Source organism: Hyperolius riggenbachi, chromosome 4 (assembly GCF_040937935.1).
Source record: "Hyperolius riggenbachi isolate aHypRig1 chromosome 4, aHypRig1.pri, whole genome shotgun sequence".
Lineage (NCBI taxonomy): Eukaryota > Metazoa > Chordata > Amphibia > Anura > Hyperoliidae > Hyperolius > Hyperolius riggenbachi.
In genome coordinates, this window is record NC_090649.1 from 419,087,279 (window position 1) to 419,114,235 (window position 26,957).

At 43.3% G+C, this 26,957-nt stretch overlaps 1 protein-coding gene across 1 annotated transcript in view; it reads left to right on the forward strand.

Moving 5' to 3' along the window:
* The first annotated feature begins 2,848 nt into the window (after positions 1-2,848).
* The window catches only part of EFEMP1 (EGF containing fibulin extracellular matrix protein 1), a 112,053-nt gene continuing 87,944 nt past the window's right edge, over positions 2,849-26,957 (forward strand). Inside the window, exon 1 of the mRNA XM_068232422.1 lies at positions 2,849-3,131. The gene's annotated coding sequence lies outside the window, so the exon portion shown is untranslated. The remainder of the gene's footprint in view (positions 3,132-26,957) is intronic.

A 26,957-nucleotide genomic window follows, 5' to 3' on the forward strand; every position in this document is an offset into this window, starting at 1 on the left:
GGTAGCCAAGCATAGGTGCCCCCAGTATAGGTAGCCAGGCATAGGCCCACCCAGAATAGGTTAGTCAGGTCTATAGGTGCTTCTAGTATAGGTTAACCTGGTGTATAGGTGCCCCCAGCATAAGTTAGTCAGGTGTATAGGTGCCCCCAGTATAGTTTAGTTTGGTCTATTGGTGCCCCCAGTATAGGTTAGCCATGTGTATAGGTGCCCCCAGTATAGGTTAGTCAGTTGTATAGGTGCCCCCAGTATAGGTTAGTCAGGAGTACAGGTGACCCCAGTATAGGTTAGTCAGGTGTACAGGTGCCCCCAGTATAGGTTAGCCTGGTGTATATGTGCCCCCAGCATAGGCTAGTTAGGTCTATAGGTGCCCCAGTATAGGTTAGCCATGTGTATAGGTGCCCCAGTATAGGTTAGTCAGGTGTACATGTGCCCCCAGTATAGGTTAGTCAGGTGTACATGTGCCCCCAGTATAGGTTAGTCAGGTGTACATGTGCCCCCAGTATAGGTTAGTCAGGTGTACATGTGCCCCCAGTATAGGTTAGTCAGGTGTACAGGTGCCCCCAGTATAGGTTAGTCAGGTGTACAGGTGCCCCCAGTATAGGTTAGTCAGGTGTACAGGTGCCCCCAGGATAGGTAGCCTGGAGGGGTGCAGCGCAGCGGGCACACAGAGGGGGCTCAACCCCCCTCACCTGCCTTCTTCAGTGCTCCCTGCTTCCCCCTCCAGAAATGTCAGCAGCGGCAGCAGGCAAGGAACTTACCTCTTGAGTATTCCAAGGAGCGATGGAGCTCTGTGTGTCTCAGCCTTCTATGTCTCCAATGCTGCTGACAGGGGTGATTGTTACGTCCCTGATTCTGGCCCCTTGAGCACCGGAGCCTTATATTTATTTCTGTTTATGATCAGCGAATACTGATTACTGGATCGGGAGTCAATGAAACTGTCTCTTGTATTAGCATTGAAACAGTTAAACACAGCTGTCCTTTCATTTTTTGCAATACAAAGTGCTGAAAGGTTATTTTAAAAAGAAAATGAAAAAATATCTCCTAGGAGAAAAATCAGGAGAAAAAGTGAATTGCATATGGGCCACTGTCTCCAGATAAGCATATTGTATAATACGTATTCAGTGCTACCCCACCTCTTGTTTCCTCCCTATTCCTTTCAATTGTAAGCTTGCAAGTGCAGAGCCCTCTTACCCTTTTGTGTCTTGGAATTTGCTACTCATTTGCTACAATGTTACAATTGTCGCTCCAATAACTATATAGAAAGAAATGGCAAGCGCATCTGGCTGGATAGTGTAATGGTTAAGGGCCCATAGGAGACCTGGGTTCAAATATCGGCTCTTCCTGTTCAGTAAACCGGCACCTATTCAGTAAGGAGTTCTTTGGGCAAGACTCCCTAACACTGCTGCTGCCTACTGAGTGCGCTCTAGTGGCTGCCTTGCAAGTGCTTTGAGTCCAACAGGAGAAAAGCGCTATAAAAAAAAAGGAATTATTAATATTATTATCTAAAACCAAGCTGCACCTGACTGTCACTTTCTGCATAGGCCCTTTAAAGGCACAACTGTGCTTGTTACAGCTGAAACAGGGGCTAAAAACTAAGGGCCTGAGCCCACTGATGCAGTTGTATCTGCTTCTGTCTGCTTTTCAGCATCTCTAACATTGATGTTTAACCGAAAAGCGGACACAACTGCGTCAAAATTGAGGATGTTAGCTTCCAAAATCGTTTGCATACAAAAGATTTCATACTATAACTATTATGGGCTTGATTCACAAAGCGGTGCTAACCTACTTAGCACGTCTAAAGTCTTTAGACGTGCTAACCAGGGTGCTAAGTAGGTTAGCACCGGATTTCTCAATCAGATCACGCCCTAACTTTGCGCGCGCAAAGTTTTACGCGCGCAAAGTTTTATGCGCGCTAAGTCCCATAGGCTTTAATGGGCACTTCGCACGGTGCGCCCTGCGCTCTGTGCAGTGTGCGTGTAAAGTTTTACGCGCGTAAAGTTTTACGCGCATAAAGTTTTATGCGCGAAAAGCTGGTTTAGATGTGCTAAGGGGGTTTTCAAAGGCGTGCTAACAGTTAGCACCGCTTTGTGAATCAAGCCCCATGTCTACTAATTTTGTATTATGTACCGCTGTCTACATTTTATGTATACCATTGTCTGTTTTATTATGAACCACATGTTTGTTTCGTACTCTGTACAGCGCCATGGAATATGTTGGCGCTTTATAACTCAATAATGATGACAATAATCTAGGTCTTTACGTTTAGCATTTCCTTTGGAATGTTTAGCCCATAGAAGAATGGATACTACCTACGACATGAGATTTCTAGCTCCTCTCTGCAGCCTCTACACCCGATATGTAATGGAATGTGCTATTGTACTAAGAGAATTACGCAATAAAAGAAAAAAACATCCACATGGTTTGTTAGCGATGCACTTTAGTATTGCCCCATTACACCGGAGGCCCTGTATATTTACCTGTGTCATAAATGTAAGCCTGCCTGGTGCTATTTATACTTTAATCCCGGACCAGCCTCCGCCACAAACAGCGAGATCTGTCATGCCTACATAGCCTCACACTTCAGACAAACTTATTAGTCATAATTACGACAAACACAGCCGAACTTCTGTATGTTCAGCAGCCAAATTGAATCAAGCAGGTTTGGAAACGAAAGCCAATAAAATACTTGATATGTGGCTTAGGATGACTAAGGGGCAATAAAAAGGAAAGCCTACGTTCTGCGGCACATTTAATGCCAAATCATAAAAATATACACTTTTTCACATAAACGTGGGTCGTAATGTTTTCATTGGAAGAGGTGGTTTGTATGTGAGCTGGCAAAGTCAGTTAACACATCACATATGCTCGGATAATGGGAGGATATGGATTTGAGAGAGAAAGAAAGAAAGAGGAGTGTCCCAGCAGTGGGGCTGAAATGAATACCTCCTTTCAACACAGTATCCACATGCCTGGAGCATTGGAGCGTTTATCTGTTCCCTCTACTGCCTAAATTGCTGCACATACTCCCTGTGTGCTGCATGCCTTGATCGCACTCCTGCCTCCACCATCCCACCTGCACAGGAAACACCGTTTATGATATCCAACTGGAGCTTACTCTGACCTGTTTGAAAGTAAGAGACTAAACTGCTTATTACTGCTCTCTTCCAACTTCATTCTGCAATGCTAGGTTTTTATTTTAGACACCTACGCAGCATCCCAGATGCTCACCTCTGATTGTGTGTTAGCTGTTTAATATTGGCTTCATTTCTTACAGTGCAGTGCATGCCTAGTTATAACTGCATTGTATATTCAACTGTCTCTATTAATATTCTGAAAAAACATCATCATTATTATTATTATTATTATTATTATTATTTAGTATTTATATAGCCCCGACAACTTCCGCAGCGCTGTACAGAGTATATTGTTTTGTTACTTAAAGGGAACCTTAAATGAGAGGGATATGGATGTTTCCTTTTAAACATTACCAGTTGCCTGGGAGTCCTGCTGATCTCTTTGGCTGCAGTAGTGGCTGAATCACACACCTGAAACAAGCATGCAGCTAACCCAGTCTGACTTCAGTCAGAGCACCTGATCTGCATTCTTGTTGAGGGGCTGTGGCTAAAATTATTAGAGACGAAGGATCAGCAAGAGAGTCAGGCAACTGGTATTATTTTACAAGGAAAAATCCATAGCCTTCTCAGTTTAGGTTCCCTTTAACTGTCCCTCAGAGGGGCTCACAATCTAATCCCTACCACAGCCATATGTCTATGTATTTATTGTGTAATCTATGTTTAATAGTCTAGGGTCATTTTTTAGGGAGAAACAATTAACTTATGTTTATGTTTTGGGGATGTGGGAGGGAACTGGAGTGCTCGGAGGAAACCCACACAGACATGGGGAGGACATACAAACTCCATGCAGATAGTGCCCTGACTGGAATTTGAAGCCAGGAGGCTGACAGTCTAGTACATGAAGCTGACCTGAGATATTTGAAGATGGGGCATTTGCTGATTTAAATGTTAATTAGAATCAGAATCCTTTTATTTCGCCAAGCATGATTGGGTTTGGCACAATACATAGCCCAGTAAAGGCAAGAGATACATAGACATAACGCTAAAATAAAACATCAATAAAACATGGTAATGTTACAGGCACACTGGGAATGACTTGCACAGATTCTTAAACTTGCTGCCTGTCATATTTTTATATAGATTGTGGCATTGTGGTCAATTGTGTATCAAATTCATGCTGGAGTATAAGATGCACAATACAGTAGAGTTTCAGTTATCTAGCACCGACGCCGATTGGCTGATGCCGGGTATGTGTGCTTTCTGGTTACTTGAGACTCAATGGCCCATATGCAATAAGCTTTTTCTCCTGAGTTTTCTCCTAGGTGATCTTTTCAAACTAATAAAATGCCTTTTAAGCCACCAGCAAGCAAGAAAATACTCAGGATAATTTTGATAGTACTTTTCTACCTCCTTTTTGGTACTTTTTCAGTTGCAGAATACTGAAAAAGTGATTTTGAATAGAAGATGAGAATGTATCTCCTAGGAGGAAAGTCAGGAGAAAAAGTGTATTGCATGTGGGCCACTGTTTACATACATACCATAAACTCTGTATTAAACGTTAAAATACAGTAATTGAAAGTATATTAACCTAGGGGATCTGGGAAACCCAGCCCGGCAGCCCCCATTAACAGCCTTAAAGGGACACTTAAGTCAAACAAAAAAAAATGAGTTTTACTCACCTAGGGCTTCCAATAGCCCCCTGCAGCTGTCCGGTGCCCTTGCCGTCTCCCTCCGATCCTCCTGGCCCCGCCGGCAGCCACTTCCTGTTTCGGTGACAGGAGCTGACAGGCTTGGGACGCGAGTGATTCTTTGCGTTCCCAGACACATTAGCACCCTCTATGCTGCTATATGGTATATGATATATGCTATAGCAGCATAGATGGCGCTATTGTGGCCAGGAACGCGAAGAATCACTCGCGTCCCCAGCCTGTCAGCTCCTGTCACCTAAAAAGGAAGTGGCTGCCGGCGGGGCCAGGAGGATCGGAGGGAGATGGCGAGGGCACCGGACAGCTGCAGCGGGCTATTGGAAGCCCCAGGTGAGTAAAACTCATTTTTTTTGTTTGACTTAAGTGTCCCTTTAAGGCCACACACGATACAATAAAATGATCCGATTTTACGGCAATTCGATAAAAACGATCGGATCTCCCGAAAAAATCGAAAGCTTTTTTTTCATTCGACTGAAAAATCCAATCGGATTTCCCGTTTTCTTCGTTTTTTATCAATCTGGAATGCCAGATATTTTTCTTCAATCTTTCTAAAGATTGTATGGTGTGTGTTAGATTGTCAATTTATTAATATACACACCCTAGCAATTTTAAGTTTCCAATCATTTTTATCATAATTGGGGAAAAATTGAACATAGGTGTGTGGTACATTGGTCAGATTTTTGAAATGTTACAATCAGTCAGAAAAATCGATTGCAATTCTTAAATTGAACAGATATTTAAAAAATTGTATGGTGTGTGGCCACCTTAAGAAGTTGGCCTTCAACACTGTGAGTGCTGTCGGCGATTTGTGCTGGATGGTTGAGACTTCTGGTTATTTAAGGTCTGGATAACTGGGACTATTTTATTCTAGCTCTGAACTGATTATTACAATATGTTAATGAGTATGTGACGTTAACAGCTCCTTCTTAATGAGTGTACTAACAGCAACCAAAGCGATTTCATCTGATTGGCTATTACAAATCACTACAAACTCTCTATTGTCATTCCATTTTATGCTATCTAATTAAAACAGTACTTCTATTTATAGGAATACTTAATATGTTTGTTTTTATAGAGTTTAAAATAGATTTTTCTGCAGAAAAACAAAATATTGTGTATGAAGTGTATTGTTTTGTAACAGTTTATTTTTCTCTATTAACTATTTAAGGACCAAGCTAATTGAAATCTATGCCCTGTTTTGGTGGGCTCCTGGCTGGCAGGGCGTAGATTTCAATTAGCAGCCGCTGCACGCATTCGCCGTTTCCGTCGCTCCCTGCCGATCGCGCCGCTCAAACCCGACGAGTTTCGCCGCATCTTACAGGCTCTGACTGTCTCTATGACGGCAGAGCCATGTGAGCCAGTCAGGAGCCGATTTCATTGGCTCCTGGCCGTGTCTTTCAATGTAAACCGCTCCCATTGGCTTACATTGAAAGACAGGGTCAGGAGCCAATGAAAGCAGCTCCTGACCGGCTCACATGGCTCTGCCGTTATAGAGACGGCAGAGTCTATCTCCTGGGGGTCCCGGCGAGCGACGATGACGGCGGTTGCGGCGGGTATGCGCGGCTATTCATCGGGATTCTGTCGTTCTGGTACCAGTGGTCTCTGGTCCTTAAAGGGAAGGTTCAGGGTAACCTTTAAAAAAATAAAAATCCATATCCACTTACCTGGGGCTTCCTCCAGCCCGTGGCAGGCAGGAGGTGCCCTCACCGCCGCTCCAGAGGCTTCCGGTCGTCTTCGGTGGCCGACCCGACCTGGCCAGGCCGGCTGCCAGGTCGGGCTCTTCTGCGCTCCAAGGACGGGCTCTTCTGCGTCCCACGCGGGCACGCTGACGTCATCGGACGTCCTCCGGGCTGTACTGCGCAGGCGCAGTAAAGCCCGGAGGACGTCCGATGACGTCAGCGCGCCCGCGTGGGATGCAGAAGAGCCCGTCCTTGGAGCGCAGAAGAGCCCGACCTGGCAGCCAGCCTGGCTAGGTCGGGTCGGCCACCGAAGACGACCGGTAGCCTTTGGAGCGGCGGTGAGGGCACCTCCTGCCTGCCACGGGCTGGAGGAAGCCCCAGGTAAGTGGATATGGATTTTTATTTTTTTAAAGGTTTCCCTGAACCTTCCCTTTAAGGGGGCAGAGACCGCTGGTACTTAAGAGGTTAAAGTTACTTTAACACTCGTTGCAGTGCATTGCAATTGGACAATATCACAAATGCGATTATATTGTAGAGGATCATTCACATCGGCACATCTATAATGTGTTGCAGCAGAATCCATCAGTATAACATGATGCATGATGTGCAGTTCACTGTTGTAGTGAAGCATACTCTTCATGTATTGCATGCTTCACTGCATGCGTCACATGACACACATAACGCATCATGTAACTTCCCATGTATTGCATTGTGATCCTGTTTTTACAACAAGTGCAATGCAACGCCTCAGTATGAACCTAGCCTAACAATAAGCTGTTTCTCCTTTCCCTGTTATTAGAGCAGGTTAGAGTATGAAAGAGTGACACTGATTGGTCCGATTGGGTCATTTGGGCACTGAGATCGGCAGGCATCTAATAGAGGCCTGTGTTAAAGAGGAACCGTAACCAAAGATTGAACTTCATCCCAATCAGCAACTGATACCCCCTTTCCCATGACAAATGTTTACCTTTTCTCGAATAGATCATCAGACATTTGGCTGATATTGGTGAAGCCCCTCCTACTGTGATATCACCACCTAGGTCCTGACAATCCACTGTGGGAGCCTTGTTTTGCATTGTGGGAAATAACGGCTGTTTCCAACTGCCTAGCAACCAGTACTTCCCTCTGTCCATATGTATATCTATAAAATAAAAATAAAAAATAAAAAACTTTTAGCCTATCACATTGTTAGGGAGTGTGGTTATAGATAATGGCAGTTGGTGCTGTTTGTTTGTTTTTTTTGTTTGTTTTTTTCCTGTCTTCCAGTAGTAAAGATGATGATGAGCAGGCTTAATGTGGATCAAACAATATGAACAAATGACATGGCAAATATCAATCATTTCTTGATCTCTCTCACATTGTTAGGGGGTGTGGTCATAGATAAAGGCAATTGGTGTGATCTGTATTTTCTCATGTCTGCTGATTGTGGATCAAACAACATGGTGGATATCAATTATTTCTTGATCTCTTTTCTATTATTTTACCTTCTCACTTTGCAATGTATTGATTTATTTATTTTTCTCCTTTTCGCTACAGTTTCTCTTTAACCATCAGTAATCTGGCACCAAAATGGCGAGTTGGGCACCTGATGTGGGTAGTAGCCGATCAGCTACCACACAAAAATGATTGGTTGTAGCCGACCATATACGATTGGCTACAACTAGAAGTCATTAGGAGGTTCGTTTTAGGCACTTAGAGGGGGGTTAAGGGCTAAGCATTAGGTGGGTGGTTCTTGTTAGGCACTTAGAGGAGGGGGTTCAAGTGAGAATGGGTGCTGGGTAGTGTATAGGAAAATAAATCTGAATTACTGATATGCTGTACGTAGCTCATGCCAGGGTGCCGCAATACTGTACATGCTCCTAATCAGTTGCTGGGGGAATAAACTGAACTGCACTCATACACTTCGTACATGCCCAATGGGACATAGAACAGTTATCCGTCAGTTAAAGTGAGTAGTATGAAATATGATTACAGTAATATATCAGATGACCATATAGATACTCTTTAGCATAAGGTTACAGTTAATAGTCTCTCCCATTTACCAGAAGATCACAATGAGGCCTATTTACATAAGAGTCAATCTTATTCTGTAAAAGTTTAGTCTCGCTAAAGCCTTAACAAAAAGCATAAATTGCCTCTGATGTGAACAGATACCGAGATGGAGAATATGTGCAAAGTACAATAACCGATAGCATCTAATCAAAAGCCATTCACTGTTCAGATTGCTGTAAAATGATGAGAAGGAAATCATATGGCTCTCTGTAACTAAGGTACTAAACATGACTGCTCTGTGAGCTTCACAAGGAAATGATATGCTGATTGTAGCTGCAGGCTGTATAAAAGTGGCAACAGCTCTTGAAACTTGTGTGATGGCTTGTGTGCCCAGCCATATTTCATCTAACTTCAATGAGAGACAAACACTTTTTTTGATTAAATGTAAGGATAGTCCAGTTTTAACGTTGGGTTATTTCTTCAAGCTAGATACTTGCATGACAACTGTTTATGGTGAAAACTGTAAACAATTATCAATTGTAATCTTAACTGTAGAGATGTGCACATAAAGAACAAAATGTAGCATTATTTCATGTATTGTGGAATTATTGGCTAGAATATATTTTGACCTTTGTAAACAAGAAAAAAAGCATACTTACCTGCTCCTACTAGACTTACTACTTGGCTGTTTCTTCTGACCTTGATCTATGGCTGCTCCACCCATAAAAAAGGTGGGAAGACTGAGAATAGCAGCAAGAAATATATGTAAAACATGCGCACCATATTCTCTCTATCCTATTATACATCAAAGGTCAGCACAGGTTTAGAAAGTCATTGTATGTAGGGAATGGTAAATTCTTCACCACAATATATCAAATGCTCAGAGGTAGGTATCCGCCAAACATCAAAACTAGAAAAGGCTTACCAGCTCCCAACAACCCACATTATAAGGTTGTGAAATGGCTCAGGTCACAGATAACGTCCAGGGAACATCAGACGTCGTGAAGATCCAGTGGACATCCGTATGGAGGTAAAGTTTCAGGAATTTATATAGGAAAACAAAAACGGCAATATCTAAGCGTAACCCGTTTATTTAGATAAAATTTCTTTAAAAGGCAGTAGATATAAAAACGATAACTCACATACGGGGCCCATAAACAGGGAACCCCAGAAGATTAGCGCGCATGTAATGGTCAATCGTAGATCAATAGACAATGGTGCCGCCTGTTACCTTCCCGACCGGTTTCGCAGTCTTGCGTCATCATCTCCCCTGATGACGCAAGACTGCGAAACTAGTCGGGAAGGTAACAGGCGGCACCATTGTCTATTGATCTACGATTGACCATTACATGCGCGCTAATCTTCTGGGGTTCCCTGTTTATGGGCCCCGTATGTGAGTTATCGTTTTTATATCTACTGCCTTTTAAAGAAATTTTATCTAAATAAACGGGTTACGCTTAGATATTGCCGTTTTTGTTTTCCTATATAAATTCCTGAAACTTTACCTCCATACGGATGTCCACTGGATCTTCACGACGTCTGATGTTCCCTGGACGTTATTTGTGACCTGAGCCATTTCACAACCTTATAATGTGGGTTGTTGGGAGCTGGTAAGCCTTTTCTAGTTTTGATGTTTGGCGGATACCTACCTCTGAGCATTTGATATATTGTGGTGAAGAATTTACCATTCCCTACATACAATGACTTTCTAAACCTGCGCTGACCTTTGATGTATGCCTGACTTCTGAACTTTTGGACATTGTTCTTCTCAGCGGCGGTTCCATTGTCCCTTGGCGCCGATATATTTGCTACTCTCTATCCTATTGCCGACCCACCCACTGTGCATTGTTAAGGTGACCATACACTGGTAGATTAGATTATTTGTCCAAATCTGCTAGAAATCAATGCAGAAAACAATTACTAATTGATTGACAGAGTGAGGGAGCAGGGTTATTTCTTGACATAAGTAGAAGCTGCTGCAACATCATTTAAAAGGACCCTGAGCAGAAGGAGAACTTTAAAAGCTGGATTTACCTTTCCAGCCCCCCATAACCACGAGGTCCTCCGGCATCCTCCTGGCTCCCCTCTCCCATCCTGATCACCATCCAAATCAGTGACCAGAAGTGTGTGCAATGCTCTGGGAGCTGAACGTTGTCACTTTCCAGGCACTTGCAAATTAGACTGACAGGAACCACAGAGTTGAGCTGACTATACCTGTTTTATTGCTGCCTGGATTTCCTAGATTAAGCAGTTGCCAACCACTGGACAGTTCATCTACGTCCCTGTATACTTCACTTAACAACCAGGGGTGTTGATACATGTATCTTTCTATTTACTTGTGGCGTGCACACTACACCTTGCAGCAGAATAGTGGTCAGTGAATGGGAACGTGTGTTCCCAAAGCCGATCAAAGTACTTGCAGTGATGATCACCGGCATGAGCGAGATGCCAGTGGTCATTAACATCATGAAAGTAAACACAAACTCTTACATATACTATAAGGAATGAGAGCTTTTGCAGCATTCCTTCAAGTGCGATGGCTCTGAATATGCTGCAGGTAGCGCATTTGCGATTGAATGAAATCACCACATTGGCTTCCACACTGTCCTAGCACTTTGCCGATCGCCAGCAAAGCAGCGCCCCAAAAGCGCGGCTAGCAGGACCCCACCCTGTGTCTTATTGTAGCACTAGCATCAGGCAGATTGGATTTGAAAAAAATGCACTAAATGTCAGTACAAAACAATGATTGGTTTCAGTGTGGATGAAATATGACATAAGCCATCAGAGGTGAGCTGCCAATAAACTCCTGTTTTGTAACGTTGCTCCTGCCTGTATTATTTGATTATTCGGTTATCATCATAATGGATGCCCTGTTCCTTCTAGGGAATTTGACAGAAAGCTCCTGCTGAGAAAATGTATCGTGACTCATGATTGTAAACACCAATAAGTCTGCCACCGCGGAATATCAAGAAAGGAAGTTAGCCAGTGAGCAGCAGGGGGTTACATTATATCATCTCCTGCAGCTATGACTTAGTGTGCACCAGGGTCGCCAACTCTGCTACTAAGAAATAACAAATTGTTTCAGGGAGAGGTGAGTCACTACCTCAGAGAACCGCTTCATTCCACAACCCTTTGTGTGACTTCTTATTACACTGACTGTACAACTGATGGGAAATAGGAACCAGGGATATATCAGCTTAAAAAGAGACTGAAGTCTCTCAAAATTCAGGTTTTTATTTTTAAAATTTCTTTAATATCAATGCCCTAACTAAAACGCCTCATCCCCACGGCTGCACACAAACTAAATCTCCCCAAACTCCCCGGGACACATTGCGGGGAGCGTTTCCATGAAGAGGCAGAGCTTTAGGCTGTAGCTCTGCCTCTACACGCGTCCCTCAGCGCAGATCGCCACCTATCCCCGCCCCTCTCAGTCTTCTTTCACTGAGAGGGGCGGGGGAGAGGCGGAGATAGGAGCGGATTGACGCGTATGGAGGCAGAGATGCAGCTCCAAGCTCAGCTTCCCGGGGCAGCTAAATCCACCACGACCAAGAAAGTTGTGGATTTTTACTGGGGAGTTTGGGGTGATCTAGTCAGTGTTCCGCCGCAGGGATGCAGTGTTTTAGTTAGGACATTGATGTTAAAGAGATTTTTAAAATAAAAACCTGAATTCTATGAGACTTCAGAGTCTCTTTAAAGAGAACCTGTAAGGAAAGAAGTGCCCCAAAGTGGGTACATACATTGGGAGGACGAGTAGCCTCTGGATCCTAATGAGGCTTCCCCCATCCTCCTTTGTAGCCTCGATCCAGCACTGACACACCCTGAAACTCGTTTCAGCGGATCCGGGCAAGCGCAGTAGTGCCTGCAGCATGCAGAGATATTTACCTCTGAGATCCTGTACAGGCTCAGTACCATCACCTCCCCTCAGGCTCAGGCCCGGTTCACATTGGTGGTCGCCGTCCGAAATCGCCGTGCCGGAGCCGGACCGCATGCGGAACGGACGGAACGGACGCACGGCATAGCAATGAAAGTCTATGCGTCCGTTCACATGCGTCCGTTCCGTCCGGACTGGAGCCGATCCGGACTCCGGCGTAAGACCCAACATGCGCTATTTTTTGGTCCGGCTCCTCCGGCTGACGTATCCGGAGCAGAGCCGGACTGTTGCATCCGGCCAATAGAAACCAATGAGAAACGGAGAGCGCACAACACACTGGCTATAAAAACTGGACGTTCTACCCCACTTCCTATGCGTATTGTAGCGGCGATTTTGGATGGGGACACATGGGCAAGCATTTTGGAGTGGAGCAGCAGTGACTTTAAACGTGCTGGAGATGTTGGCAGTATGTCGGAGGTGGAGGTGAGTTCTAAACAGCGGAGGGCCTGATTCCACAGGTCCACCTTCTGCTGACCTCCCAGACCCCAACATTTTTATTTTATTTCTACTATCTTTTGCCAAACGGATCCGGATCGCATCCTGATGTACACCTGATGCAACCTGACCGGATCCGGATCGGATCCGGATCAGAACCGTACGGTCCGTTTGGCAGAGAACCGCAAGTGTGAACGGGGCCTCAGGTGTAAATCGCTGAGCCCGATCGGGTCTGCTCTACTGTGCAGGCGTCTTTATTACAGTTCCTCTTTAAAGAGGCACTGTAGAGACATATAGTAGAAGGCAGTCAATTATTCAAGATACCCACTTTTACAGTAAATTTCAGCATTAGAAACTCTTCCGTTATCTACAGTATATATTGCTGTATATTGGTATGTAGTACTGCCCTCCCAGTGATGTCACAGCCAAGGTTGCTTAGCTGTGTGGAATTCTCCCTACCAATCGCCCCCCTCTGAGCATTCTGGGAGATCAGGTATATTTCCACTGATTTTGGAAATCAACAAGCATTCCGCAGAGATGAACCTGCTAGCAGTAAAGATGTTGCCGCCTGTGATAAATATCAGAATGTAAATCAGGGTGAGGAAAGATATTACAATGCGCAAACACTGACTAAATCATTTATAAAGTGATATTGTAAAAGACAATGGCAAATAGTCAATGCCAAATATATAAGGTCTCTGCTACAGTGGCTGTAAGTACGGTAACAATTTTCAGGCAGGTAAACACGATGGCTATTCTGAAGAACTTAATTTGAAAAATCTAGAAACTGAATAGGAAAATGCTGCATGCAGTGCGTTTGCAATCTGTGATAATCGCAAACGCACTGCAATCGCTGCAGTGAGGGTAATCCCATAGAATTACGTGTGCAGCAGCGCTTTGCTGACCGCCTGCCGTCAGCAAAGTGTGAATCGCGGGCAAAAAGCGCTTGATTGTGAATGAGGCCTTAGGCCTAGTTCACACTACAAAATGCAATCGCTAAGTGCTTAGCAATTGCGATAATGCAAAACAATTTTCAGAGTGATTTTGAACGGAATGTGTGGTTTTGCACATTACTTTATGAAAAATCATTCTAAAAAGTTGTTTTTGTTTTTCTTAAAAGCGAAACCCTGCAGTAAGAACACCCTCATAGGGTCACACTGCTGTAGCACAATCTCTCACAGTGTGAGGCCTGGAACCCACTACAAAGCGCTATCACTAATCGCAACCGCTAGCATTTTTAACCTCCTTAGCAGTAACCCCGTACTAGATACGGGGTAGCCGCCGCGGAGGATCACATGGCCCCAGGATGTTTTTTTTTTTTTTTAAATCGGTGCATTACGCTTTAGCTAGCGGTTCGCTAGCTAAGCGTATGCACAAAGTTGCTCCGGTCCCCTGCGATCGCCCGCAATAGCCTCCGTTATACGTACCCCCCAGCGTTCCCACGCCGATGCAGCTGCCCAATCGGCTCCAGGCTTCGCGATGACGGCGATCGGGATTCCAGATGACGTCATGACGTCATCTCTGATCGTCGCTATAGCAACGCCGGAAGCCGATCAGGAAACTGCGCTTTTCGTGGGATCGTGGTGAGGTACGTTGAGACGGCGGCGATCGGCAGGCATGGGGGGACCGGAGCAACTTTGGCCATACGCTTAGCTAGCAAAATGCTAGCTAAAGCATTCAAAAAAAAATGTTAGGCAAAAAAACCTTCCGGCGGACGCAGCCTCAGAAACTGCGTACCGCCAAGGGGGTTAATGAGCGTTTTGTAAGCAATTTCATGAGCGTTTTCTGGCGATTTTGGTAGCGATTGTTAAAAGTGTAAGCGTTTTGCCAGCGACTGTGTAGCGATTAGCGATTAGAGTTTTTAATTCTGATTGGTCCTTTCAATTCATTTTAATTTTTTTACAGTGTGCAGTAATTTAAAAACGCTAGCAAAATCGCTCTGTGTAGGTTTTGATGAGCAATTACACCGGCGTTTATATACTTTACATTGCAGAAACGCTAATGCTAAACGCTAAAAATGCTGCATGTCCTGTGTTTGCAATTTTGGTAATCGCAATCGCTCCAGTGGAATTTGGCACATCCATTAACATTAGCTGAGCGTTTAGGGAAATCGCTAGCGTTTTGAATCACTCCCTAAACGCTCAAAAAATTGCTCTAGTGGGTTCCAGCCCTGAACCAGGCCGAACTCATGTTATTTTAAAAATTCATGTAATTCAAACTCATTTAATTTGAACACGTGTAGAATGTTACATTTTGGATTATTAAACTCCTTCTTCCTGCCTAAGGCACTGTATTCTGCTGCAGTGGGATATAGTACGCTGCTGGCTGATTTAGTTTTAATTTATGCCAGGTTTTGGTTTCAGAAATGTATTTGTGTAATTTAAATTTTGCATAATTTACCTAAAAAAACTCTTTGAAAACAAGACTATTACAACTATTATGATTGTGTTCCATATCCGCGATGCTGACCCTGCTTATACCTTGTGGAATGGAATGATACAACTCCCTTGCATAAATGTATCTGCGTGCCAACGTAGGTCACATTGCAGGCTGCTTTGTATTCAGATTCTCTATAATCTGATGCAAGTATGTATCACACCTGCAGGCCTAATCTTTCTTCATTACAGGGTGTTAGTGAAACTCCTAAGGGCCCTTTTCCACTGAAAAGCGCAACCGTGTTTCTTTCTATTTTCTACAACCGTAATTCCAGTACGATCAGTGGGGTGTATGGTGCAATTGCAGTGCATTTGCGATTTATGGTGAGAGAAAAAACGGCAGGAAACAGGGGCGTAACTAGAAATTACTGAGCCCCCCTGCAAAACTTTAGATGGGCCCCCCCTTTCCCTGCACACTTAATAGGGACTGTCTACAAGTCTTTGTCTACAACACTTTGTATGATTTGTTATAAGTGGCTGAGCAGATGCAGTCATTAGAACAATTGTGCAGAGAGCAGAAAGTTTTTTCTCTCCTTGCCCTGAGTCTTCAGCCTCTCAGGACAGGGCCCCCTGCGGCTTCTGGGCCCCCCTGCGGTTGCATCCCTTGCAGGGTCTATTGCTACGCCCCTGGCAGGAAAATAATCTGAACTCCCACCTCCCAAAAACATATAGATAAGTTATTTGGCATTCCCCTAAAAAATTGGCTCCAGACTACGATACCCACACTACACGATACATACACAGACATAAGACTATGGTAGGCAGTAGATTGTGAGCCCCTCTGAGGGACAGTTAAGTGACAAGACTATATATAATCTATACAGCGCTGCGGAAGCTGTCGCTATATAAATACTAAATAATAACAGTCCAATCACAAGAAAATTGCATAGCAACTGATTACTATGCAATTTTCTCCTATACTTTGTATAGGAGCTAAATGAAGCACATCAAAAATGGAGCAGGACTGCGATTGTGCTCAGGAAAATTGCGCCACAAATGCATTGCACGAATGGAAATATTTGCAGTGGATTGCCGTGGTTTGACTGTTGGATTGCAAAATGGTGATAGTGGAAAAGCGATACATGCATTCTGCTACCTGGTCACTTGGGCACAAGGTGAGCCGAATGACGGCTCACCCTGCTGCCGCTGAAATACTGGGCAGCGTTAACCTCTCTGCGACCGCCTAGCGCAAATTGGCGGCCGCAGAGTGGCTCTGTTGTTCCTTAGCGCCGCCATATGGCGTCATCTCGCGAGGAGTGAGATGTGATGGGAGCTCGCATGAGCGCGAGCTCTCATCACTGTAAACAGCCGGCCCCAGCGATCAGCCTGCCAGCCGTCGATCGGAGCTGGCAGTCTGGTTTTTTTTTTTAGTATTTATCAATGTTAGCATTTATATAGCGCTGACATCTCATGCAGGGCAGCACAGAGTATAGTCTTGTCACTTAACTGTCCCTCAGAGGGGCTCACAATCTAATCTCTGCCATAGCCATATGTCTATATATGTATTACGTATTGTATGTAACGTAGTGTAGGGCCAATTTGAGTGGGGGGTGTATAAAAAATTGTTGTGTTTTTTTCAAAAATATAGGTCTTTTTAATTAATATAAAAAACTAAAAATAGCAGCAGCAATCAAGTACCTCCAAAATAAAGCTCTATTTGTGAGAAGAAAAGGAGGTAAAATTAATTTGGGTGCTAAGTTCTATGACCAAGCAATAAATCGTTAAAGTTGTGAAGTACCGAATTGTAAAAAAAAGGCCTGGGTACTAGGGGGGTATAAACCTCTTGTCCTGAAGTGGTTAATTACTATTCCCCCTCTGAGTCGTAGTAATTCAAGGTCCGGCCATTGCCGAGACCTGATTTACACCCCTATTATTTGGCTATTTGGGCGCCCAATAGGCGCTTATACAAAGTATCAGCTGTTGTACACCAAAAGCAGAAATTTGGGTGCCCGATAACTAGCGGGTGCTGGGCCCATCCAATCGAAAATTCTCGTTTTGAGAATTATCGGTTTGAAAATTATAATATTGAATTTCTTTTTCAGAATTATCATTGTGTAAATGATAGTTTTGAAATTAATTGTTTTAGAAACGTATCATTTTTTGAATTTACGAGGTAGGGGTTTTTTAAAGTGAAATTGGTGCAAAAAAAAAAATGATATAATGAATTGTATGTGTAGTACAGATGATTAATAGAACATTAGTAGCAAAGAAAATAATTTCATATTTTTATTTTCCGTTATATAGCTTTTTTTTTATAACATTGCATCATTCTCTAATATTTGCAGTTTACAAACTACACTATATTTTAAACTATGAAACAGAGCAGAGCTAATGACCTTTGAACTTCCCTGCAGTAAAACCTTATCTGAAGCAGTCTCTCGCCATTTTTTTATGTATAAGTGCTTCAGAAAACAGGACTGTCTCCAATCCAGGTTGGGTCAGAGAGTTCAGAGAAGCTCCTTTGCATAGATAGTGAAGTTTCTTAACTCTTTCTGCACTGGAAACAATATATTTTCTTTGCTACTAATATTCTATTAATTAGCTGTACTACACGTACAATTCATTATTTATTTTCACTTCAGATTCCCTTTAAGGTTAGGCAAGGGGGGTTTTAGGCCTAGGCATCAGGAGGGGGGGGGGGGGTCTTAGGGAGCGCTTCCACTTGAGCGGAAACCTCCACGAATCCGCAGCAATAGTAACGCCGGCCGAATCGCTACCGCTAGCGATTCAGCCTTCTTTTCCATTCGAATCGGTGCGGGAGGCTGCGGATCCCATAGCCGTGCATGGCACGGTTGATTGGATTCGTCTGCTTTCCCCACAGACCCGGAAGAGCCGCGCGCTTCTCGCAGATGCGCGGTGCTCAAGTGGAATCACGCCCTCAGAGTAGGCGTCAGGGGAGTTTTAGGGTTAAGAGAAAGGAGTCAGGAGAGGGGATTTTGGGTTAGGTGTCAGGAAGGTCTTAGGGTTAGGCATGGGAGGCTGAGGGTTCTGTGTGAGAGTAGGGTTAGGTTCAGTTGTAGTAAAATATTGGTAATATTTACCAGTGTTTTTTTCAGTTTCACCTTGCACCCTTTTAATGCTGTATTTTAACATGTTTATTATTCTAATGGAGATAATGATCAAGAAATGATAAATAATGAATAAATAAATAATCATTTGAAAAGTCAGCTTTACCCCGCACCCTTGTTTCCTTGTGCCCTTATCAAACGTACGTCTCTGAAGTATACAAAATCTTAATGAGTCTCTGTAGTACATCCAATGTAAATAAAGCAGGCTGTACACACATCAGTTTTCCCATTCGATTCTCAGTCATTTTCATAACTCTGAGAAAATCTGCTGGCAATCGCTGCCACAAAAATGTCTTATCGATGGATTCTTAGGCCAAAATCAATCAGAAGCCTTGATCAAACTCTTTGGATGCTATTGGTCGATTATGGGCAGGACAGGAGGGGTGGTGGGTCAACAGTCCATAGCATTACATATTATTGAACAGTGAAATGCCACATTTTAATCGATTTTCAATAAAGTACCTGGTGGAAACTATTGAAAATTGTTCTGCAGTGTATATGGATGTAACCGATTCCCAGGGCCGGTTCTAGTAACAATGGGGGCCCCAGGGCAAAATGAATCCCGGGCCCCCCAAAAAACACCCCTCCAATCAAAAATTGGCATTGGGGACCCTATGTTGCAGCCAAATTTCCACCCAATGCCCCTAAGGCAGGAGCTGACACCACCTGACTCACTCAAAGACTCTGCAAGGGTTACTGGGGAACAACAGTTAAGTAGGGGGAGACACCTTGGGGGCCCCTACAGACTCTGGGGCCCTAGGGCAATTTCCCCCTTTACCTTTATGGTAGCGCCGGCCCTGACGATTCCTTTCTGAATTAATTCTGAATCTGATCAGATAAGAATCAATAGTTTGGGACCATCAGGCAAAATTCTGTGTGTGTATGGCTACCTTTATTCTCTCTATACTACAGATGTAGTAAGAGATCTATAAATCTGCCTTGGCAAGATTCCTAGTACACCTGCCTAAAATGTAATGATAAAGAACTCATGTACAGTGGGATGCGAAAGTTTGGGCAACCTTGTTAATCGTCAGGATTTTCCTGTATAAATCGTTGGTTGTTTAGATAAAAAAAATTCAGTTAAATATATTATATAGAAGACGCACACAGTGATATTTGAGAAGTGAAATTAAGTTTATTGGATTTACAGAAAGCGTGCAAATAATTGTTTAAACAAAATTAGGCAGGTGCATACATTTGGGCACCACAAAAAGGAAACTAAATCAATATTTAGTAGATCCTCCTTTTGCAGAAATTACCGCCTCTAAACGCTTCCTGTAGGTTCCAATAAGAGTCTGGATTCTGGTTGAAGGTATTTTGGACCATTCCTCTTTACAAAACATCTCTAGTTCATTCAGGTTTGATGGCTTGCTAGCATGGATATCTCTCTTTAACTCACGCCACAGATTTTCAATTATATTCAGGTCTGGGGACTGAGATGGCCATTCCAGAACGTTGTACTCGTTCCTTTGCATGAATGCCTTGGTGGATTTTGAGAAGTGTTTAGGGTCGTTGTCTTGTTGCAAAATCCAGCCCCGGCGCAGCTTCAGCTTTGTCACTGATTCCTGGACAATGGTCCAGAATCTGCTGATACCGAGTGGAATCCATGTGTCTCTCAACTATGACAAGATTCCCAGTCCCTGCACTGGTCACAAAGCCCCACAGCATGATGTAACACCACCATATTTTACTGTAGGTAGCTGGTGTTTTTCTTGGAATGCTGGGTTCTTTTTCCCCCATGCATAACGCCCCTTGTTATGCTCAAATAACTCAGTTTTAGTTTCATCAATCCACAACACCTTATTCCAAAATGAAGCTGGCTTGTCCAAATGTGCTTTAGCATACCTCTTACCTCAAGCTGCTGTGTTTGTGCTGTGGGCGGAGAAAAGGCTTCGTCTGCATCGCTCTCGCATACAGTATCTCCTTGTGTAAAGTGCTCCGAATGGTTGAACGATGCACAGTGACTCCATCTGCAGCAAGATGATGTTGTAGGTCTTTGGTGCTGGTCTGTGAGTTGACTGTTCTCACCATTCGTTGCTTCTGTCTATCTGAGATTTTTCTTGGTCTGCCACTTCGAGCCTTAACTTGAACTTCCATTTCCTCAATATGTTCCTAAGTGTGGAAACAGACAGCTGAAATCTCTGAGACAGCTTTCTGTATCCTTCCCCTAAACCATGATCTGAACAATCTTTGTCTTCAGGTCATTTGAGAGTTGTTTTGAGACCCCCATGTTGCAACTCTTCATAGAAAATTAAAAGAGGAGGGATACTTACAATTGACCCCCTTAAATACTCTTTCTTATAATTGGATTCACCTGTGTATGTAGGTCAGGGGTCACTGAGCTTACCAAGCCAATTTGAGTTCCAATAATTAGTTCTAAAGGTTTTGGAATCAATAAAATTACAACAGTGCACAAATTTATGGACCTGCCTAATTTTATTTAAACAACTTTTGCGCACTTTCTGTAAATCCAATAAACTTAATTTCATTCTTAAATATCACTGTGTGTGTCTCCTATATGATATATTTAACTGATATTTTTTACCAACGATTTATACAGGAAAATCGTGATGATTAACAAGCTTGCCCAAACATCCCACTGTAATTCCCATTGTTTCTAATTCATGTAATTCATACCCATATAAAAGGAGAATTTGGGGATGGCCAATTCAGAGTGCATGTAAATGTTATGGTCACTCATTTCATGCAGCTTGAAAACTGAGCTTGCAGATTAAAACAATTAAATGCAATGGCTGCTGTATTTACAGTATTTATTTAGTACTTATATAACACTGACATCTTCCGCAGCACTTTAAAGAGCATATTGTCTTGTCACTAACTGTCCCTCAGAGGAGCTCACAATCGAATTCCTACCATAGCCATATGTTCCTCATAGTCTAATGGTGGCCACACATGATACAATAAAATGATCCAATTTCACGGCAATTCGATTATAAGGATTGGATTGTCCCAAAAAAATCAAAAGATTTTTTTTTTATTTGACTGAAAAATCAGATTGGATTTCCCATTTTTTATTTTTATCGATGGAAATTTTTCATCAGTTTTTCCAAAATTCATATAGTGTGTGTTAGATTGTAAATTGATGTGCAACCAATTAAAATCGAACAGAAGTATACAATTTGTGAATAACTTTAAGTATAAACAAGGGTCTGTAAGAAACTCTCCATGTTAGCCTGAGTCTGTTTATATGTTAAGTAAACCAATTGTCTATCTATTGGCCATAAATACCTCACAATCCTTGCAAGATCCCCTGTAATTAATGTATCTGGATGACACTTAAATTTGCACACACAAAAAATTCTCTCTTCTGATGGTAGGTTCTAACATTGTCAGTCAACAGAATAGAGTCTGTAGAAGGCTTACAGTTTTAAATCTTACTGTTTTTCTTTTAAATTAGCCAATAAACTAGAGCTTGTACTTTACAGACAGGAAGTTTTGAATCTGGATAATCCTGATTCAAAACTTCCTGTCTGTAAAATACAAGCTCTGGTCTCCAGCAATGCTTAGATATTAAGATAAGGAATTACACACACAGTGTTTCTCTTCTTCCTGCCTCTTCCTCCTCCCCTTGCTTGTAGAGTCATGATGAGACACAGGCTGGGGGCTAGAATGATTTGTCTGTGATCTGATCACACGGGAGCAGCTTGGTACCAAGTAAGGATTAAAGCATGCCAGCAAACTAGCCAAGTACATCTGTAGGTAACTGTTCTTCAATGATAGCAGAATCATTTGGACAATATGCTCTGCTCAAAAGCCTCCTAGTTCTGTTTGAGATGTTAACATTTGTTTCCCATTATTTCTGAACTCATTAGCCTTAATTTTATTAGGTGGGCAAAAAATATCTAAAGCTCGCCATACAAACATCAATTTTGATCACCCAAATGGGCCCCACCAGCCAGCCATCCAGCCATCCAGCCTTTGTGCCCCCCAAATAAATGTAAAGCTTGAGCCATCACTGATATATATGTATATATATATATATATATATATATATATATATATATATACATATACATATATATATATACATATATATATATATATATACATATACACACACACAGGTGTAATTAAAAAGAAAATGCGCATAAAAACGTAATTTCATATTAGATTGAAAGAAATATTTACCGGTATTTATTTACATTTTTTCGACAACCCAATATTTCTGAATTATCCGATCTCTTTTTCAAGATTTTCTAGAAATTTAATATACGTGTGTGGTACATTGGCAGAAAGAATACTCCTTTGTTTATTGCCTGATGGGGCGGGACTATACCTGTGAAACGCGTTGCAACACTGTTTGGGAATATGTTAATAAATCTATGCTTTTTTGAAAACTGACAGTTTCATGTCTGCTTCGGGGAGGTACCTCGTAGTATTTTTAAGTTTTTAGTATATTTTATCCTGTTGGCACCTCTGTTCACTTCCTACGATATCTGTGTCCACCCCTGGTGGAGGGGTGAGATACCCCCTTCTTTCTGATATGCAGAGAGTGAATTCTTAACTCTTAGTGGGGTCATGTAACGATTGATGTCAGCACGCAGAGAGAATCTGATTATTGGTGATCTGCAGTATCACCAAAAATGCAGATATATACCCGATTATTGATGATCTGCAGAATCACCGATAATACAGATATATTACTAACCTCTGGACACCTATAGGTATGTGAGTGTTTGGTGTAACAGTAGTACGTTGAGCTATGCACCTGCAAGCAGGTGATCATAGGCAGTAAGGAATACTGCTCTTGAGGACACAGGAACCTTCCAGCAGCCTGAGACTCTCCAAGGGGTGGAGTCAGGCTGGGGATAGGAAGGACCAGAGAGTGAGTGACACCTGAAGGTGGATGTCACTATCTGATCTGGAGACTATCTCTTGAGAGGAGAGATAGCTCTCGAGGTCAGGCACGCCTGGTCGGTAACACACGGACAGATAAGGTACAAAGACAGAAGACTGATTCGGTATCCAGGGCAAGCAGGGTTTGGCAACGGAGAATCAGATATGCGAGGTACCGAATCAGAGGACAGAAGAGTAGTCAGGAAAGCAATAAGTCATAACAGATATCAAACAATGCCTAGTCTGGGTGTGAGATCCGTGGTCTCTACACCCTGGAACTAGTCTGGAGAATAACACAGATGATAATACAGTTCCCTAGTCTGGGTGTGAGGTCCGTGGTCTCAGCACCCTGGAACTAGCCTAAGCATAAACAGAATAACAGTACAAGTAATCTGGCTCAGTGTGAATTCCCAGGTCCACCTGGTTCAAACACACTGTAGGATCTGACTAAGGTCTGAGTGCTTCCACATAGTGTTCCCAACGGCAGACAACCAGCAACTGACAAGCAAGCTGTATATATACAGCCGCCCCGCCCGAACCACTCAGCCAATCAGGAGTCCAGCAGGAATCAGCTGATCATCCTGATCAGCTGACACATTTCCTGCTGGCATAAAAGTCCTGACTTCTGGCGCGCGCGTGCGTAGCCCTAAACCTGTGTGAACTAACAGGCTCAGCCACACCAGCTGCACGCTGCTGCGTGCAAACCGCTGCGCTGGACGCGGAACCAGCCTCCTTGTTGTCAGTACATGCGGCGGCTTTTCCGCATTCCGCCATGTCACTAGATGCACGCTTCCGCGTGCAGACCGCCGCGTTGGACGCGGAATCAGCCGCCTTGCTGTCAGTACACGCGGCGGCTTTTCCGCGTTTTCTCACAGGTCAGTTCTTAAATCTCCCCACCTGCATTTACAGTGGTTGCCTAGAAGGTAACCCTGGTTTGTGAGTATTATTTTACTTACCTACACTAGCCATCATTATCCAATACTTACTACATCATATTGGGCTCTCGGTGTCTCTTCCTTCATGACAGGAAGAGGTTCTGGACTGGGGGATGGGAGGGGCCCGAAGTCAATGAGCATAAAGTGAAAATAAAGAGTATCAGAGTCTTGTGTGTTTGCACCCCACTCATTTATTTAAACTTTCAGTATACTGTAGGTGTGTTTAAAGATTTTGACGGCATCAAATTCAAAATGAGCAAAGAATTTAAAAAAAAAATTATTTTACAGTTTTAACATTTATTATTTTGTCTTTGAACTATTATAAATTAAATATGTGGATTACATAATGTGCATATTGTAGCATTTTGTTATTACTTATAGTGTGCCAACATCTTCCGCAGCGCTGCACATAGTATATTGTCTGTCACTTAACTGTCCCACAGAGGGGCTCGCAATCGAATCTCTATGAGACATATGTCTATGCATGGATCGTGTTGTGTATATGTATCGTAGTCTAGGGCCAATTTAGGGGGAAGCCAATTAACTTATCTGTATGCAGGGGCGTAGCAATAGGGGTTGCAGAGGTTGGGACCGCATCGGGGCCCTTGGGCCAGAGGGGCCCCCGAAGGGCCCTCCCTCAACTACAGTATTAGCTCTCTATTGGTCCTGTGCTCATAATAATCATTTGTATAGATACTTTGAATAGTGGTAATCATTAACAAACTGTTCCCCATCCCCTTCTTGCACCTCTGACACTGTAGGTGCCATTGGCAGGTTTTGGTGCGCCGTATCAATTGTTATGAATAGAGTGCATGGGGGGCCCCATTGTAAAGCTTGCATCAGGGCCCACAGCTCCTTAGCTATGCCACTGTCTATGTTTTTGGGATGTGGGAGGAAACTGAGATGCCCAGAGAAATCCCACACTGGCACAGTGAGAACATACAAACTCTATGTAGATAATGCCCTGGCTGGGATTCAAACCCAGCACTGCAAGGCGAGAGTGCTAACCACTACGCCACCGTGTTGCCCATTATTTTTATCTCATTTTTTAACCTCCTGGCGGTAACCCCGACCTACACTCGGGGTAGCCGTCGCGGAGGATCGCATGGCCCCGGGAGGGATTTTTGTTATAAAACTTGTTGTATTAGTTGTAGCTAGCACTAGGCCAGCTACCTGTGTCCCCAAAGTCCCTCTGGTCCCCTCCGATCGCCCCCGATCGCAGCCACAATACATACCCCCCAGGGATCCCGCGATGGCGCAGCCTCCCAATCAGCTCCAGGCTTCACTATGGGGAGGATCGGGACTGCGCATGACGTCATGTCTGATTGTCACCATAGCAATAACTGAAGCTGATTGCGGAGGCAGCGGCTCTCGCGGGATCGCGGCTGAGTAAATATAAGTGGTGGCGATCGGTGGGATCAGAGAGGTGTGGGGGACTTGGGGGACACTGGTAGCTAGCCTAGTGCTAGCTACAACTATTACAACAAGTTTTATTACAAAAATCCCCGTGGATGCAGCCACCAAAACTGCGTACCGCCAGGAGGGTAAATCAACATCCTAACCTCATTTGAAAATGTAAAAAGAGAGAACCGAGAGCCCAATATAGTGTAGTAAGTCAAGGCAATTGATATGATGAGAAAGAGTAAAATATATACTCACAAACCAGGGTTACCTCCAGGCAACCACTGTAATAGGCAGGTGAGGAGATTAACCTGTCCTCACTCAGGATTAAGATGTCGCTCTCTGTAGATATGAAGAAAGATGGGGTATCCCCCTCCACCAAGGGTGGATGTATAATATATTGTAAATTGAACAGAGGCGCCAAAAGAATAAAAGCAGTATTTAAAATATTTAAAAATTGCTTAGGAGGCAGTGGTGGACTTACCTCCTTCAAGCAGACACAACAAGCTGTGTATTCAACAAAAATATATTTATTGGTACACTCCAAGGGTTAATCACAATGTGTTTCACAGGTCTATATCCCCGCTTCATCAGGCAGTAAGGGAAGGAGTACACAACAGCAGTATGTCAGAGTCACACCTGGCGCTCTCGCAGGATCGCGGCTGGGTAAATATAAACGGTGACGATCGGTGGGATCAGAGAGGTGCGGGGGACTTGGGGGACACTGGTAGCTAGCCTAGTTCCAGCTACAACTATTGCAACAAGTTTTATTACAAAAATCCCTCCCGCAGACGCAGCCACTGAAACTGCATACCGTCAGGAGGGTAAATCAACATTGTAACCTCATTTGAAAATGGAGCTGCATATGAATATAAACTGTATGCTATTTGCAGAACAGGCCTATAGTCTTGAGCTTACAATGAATTTAGTATGAGTTGATAAAGGGTGTTCATTTACTAGAATCTCTGCATTATATCCATTCATTTAGGTGAGGGAGTTATCTTAAGGCCGAGAAAGCACAAGCACTAAATAATTTCTGTCGGCAGCCCTGAGCATGGACTGACTGCTTCTGGATGCAACCAGTTTTCCTACAGATAGATTCTTGTACATTTTTTGTTTTTGTTTTACCAGTGAGTTGTACAGTGAAGTACATTATTTATCTCCTGCATAGTTTTATTTCCTGTTTCATTTTCATTTTTCACAGGGTACCCTTTCTGTTCTTAAAACATTTATAACATTGTTATTTCTTCCTTTTGATTTAAAGGAAGAATCACAGAAATTAAAAGGTAGATATGTTCTGTATCTTCTTACGCCATTCTGGCAAAGGAACCTTCTAAACTTGTTTGACTGTAGCAAGTCCAATATGTATCTTGGAGCCACTCTACTGGCTGTGGACAAGAGCATCCATACTAGACATGCCTGAGTTAAAGGGGTTGACAGCCAT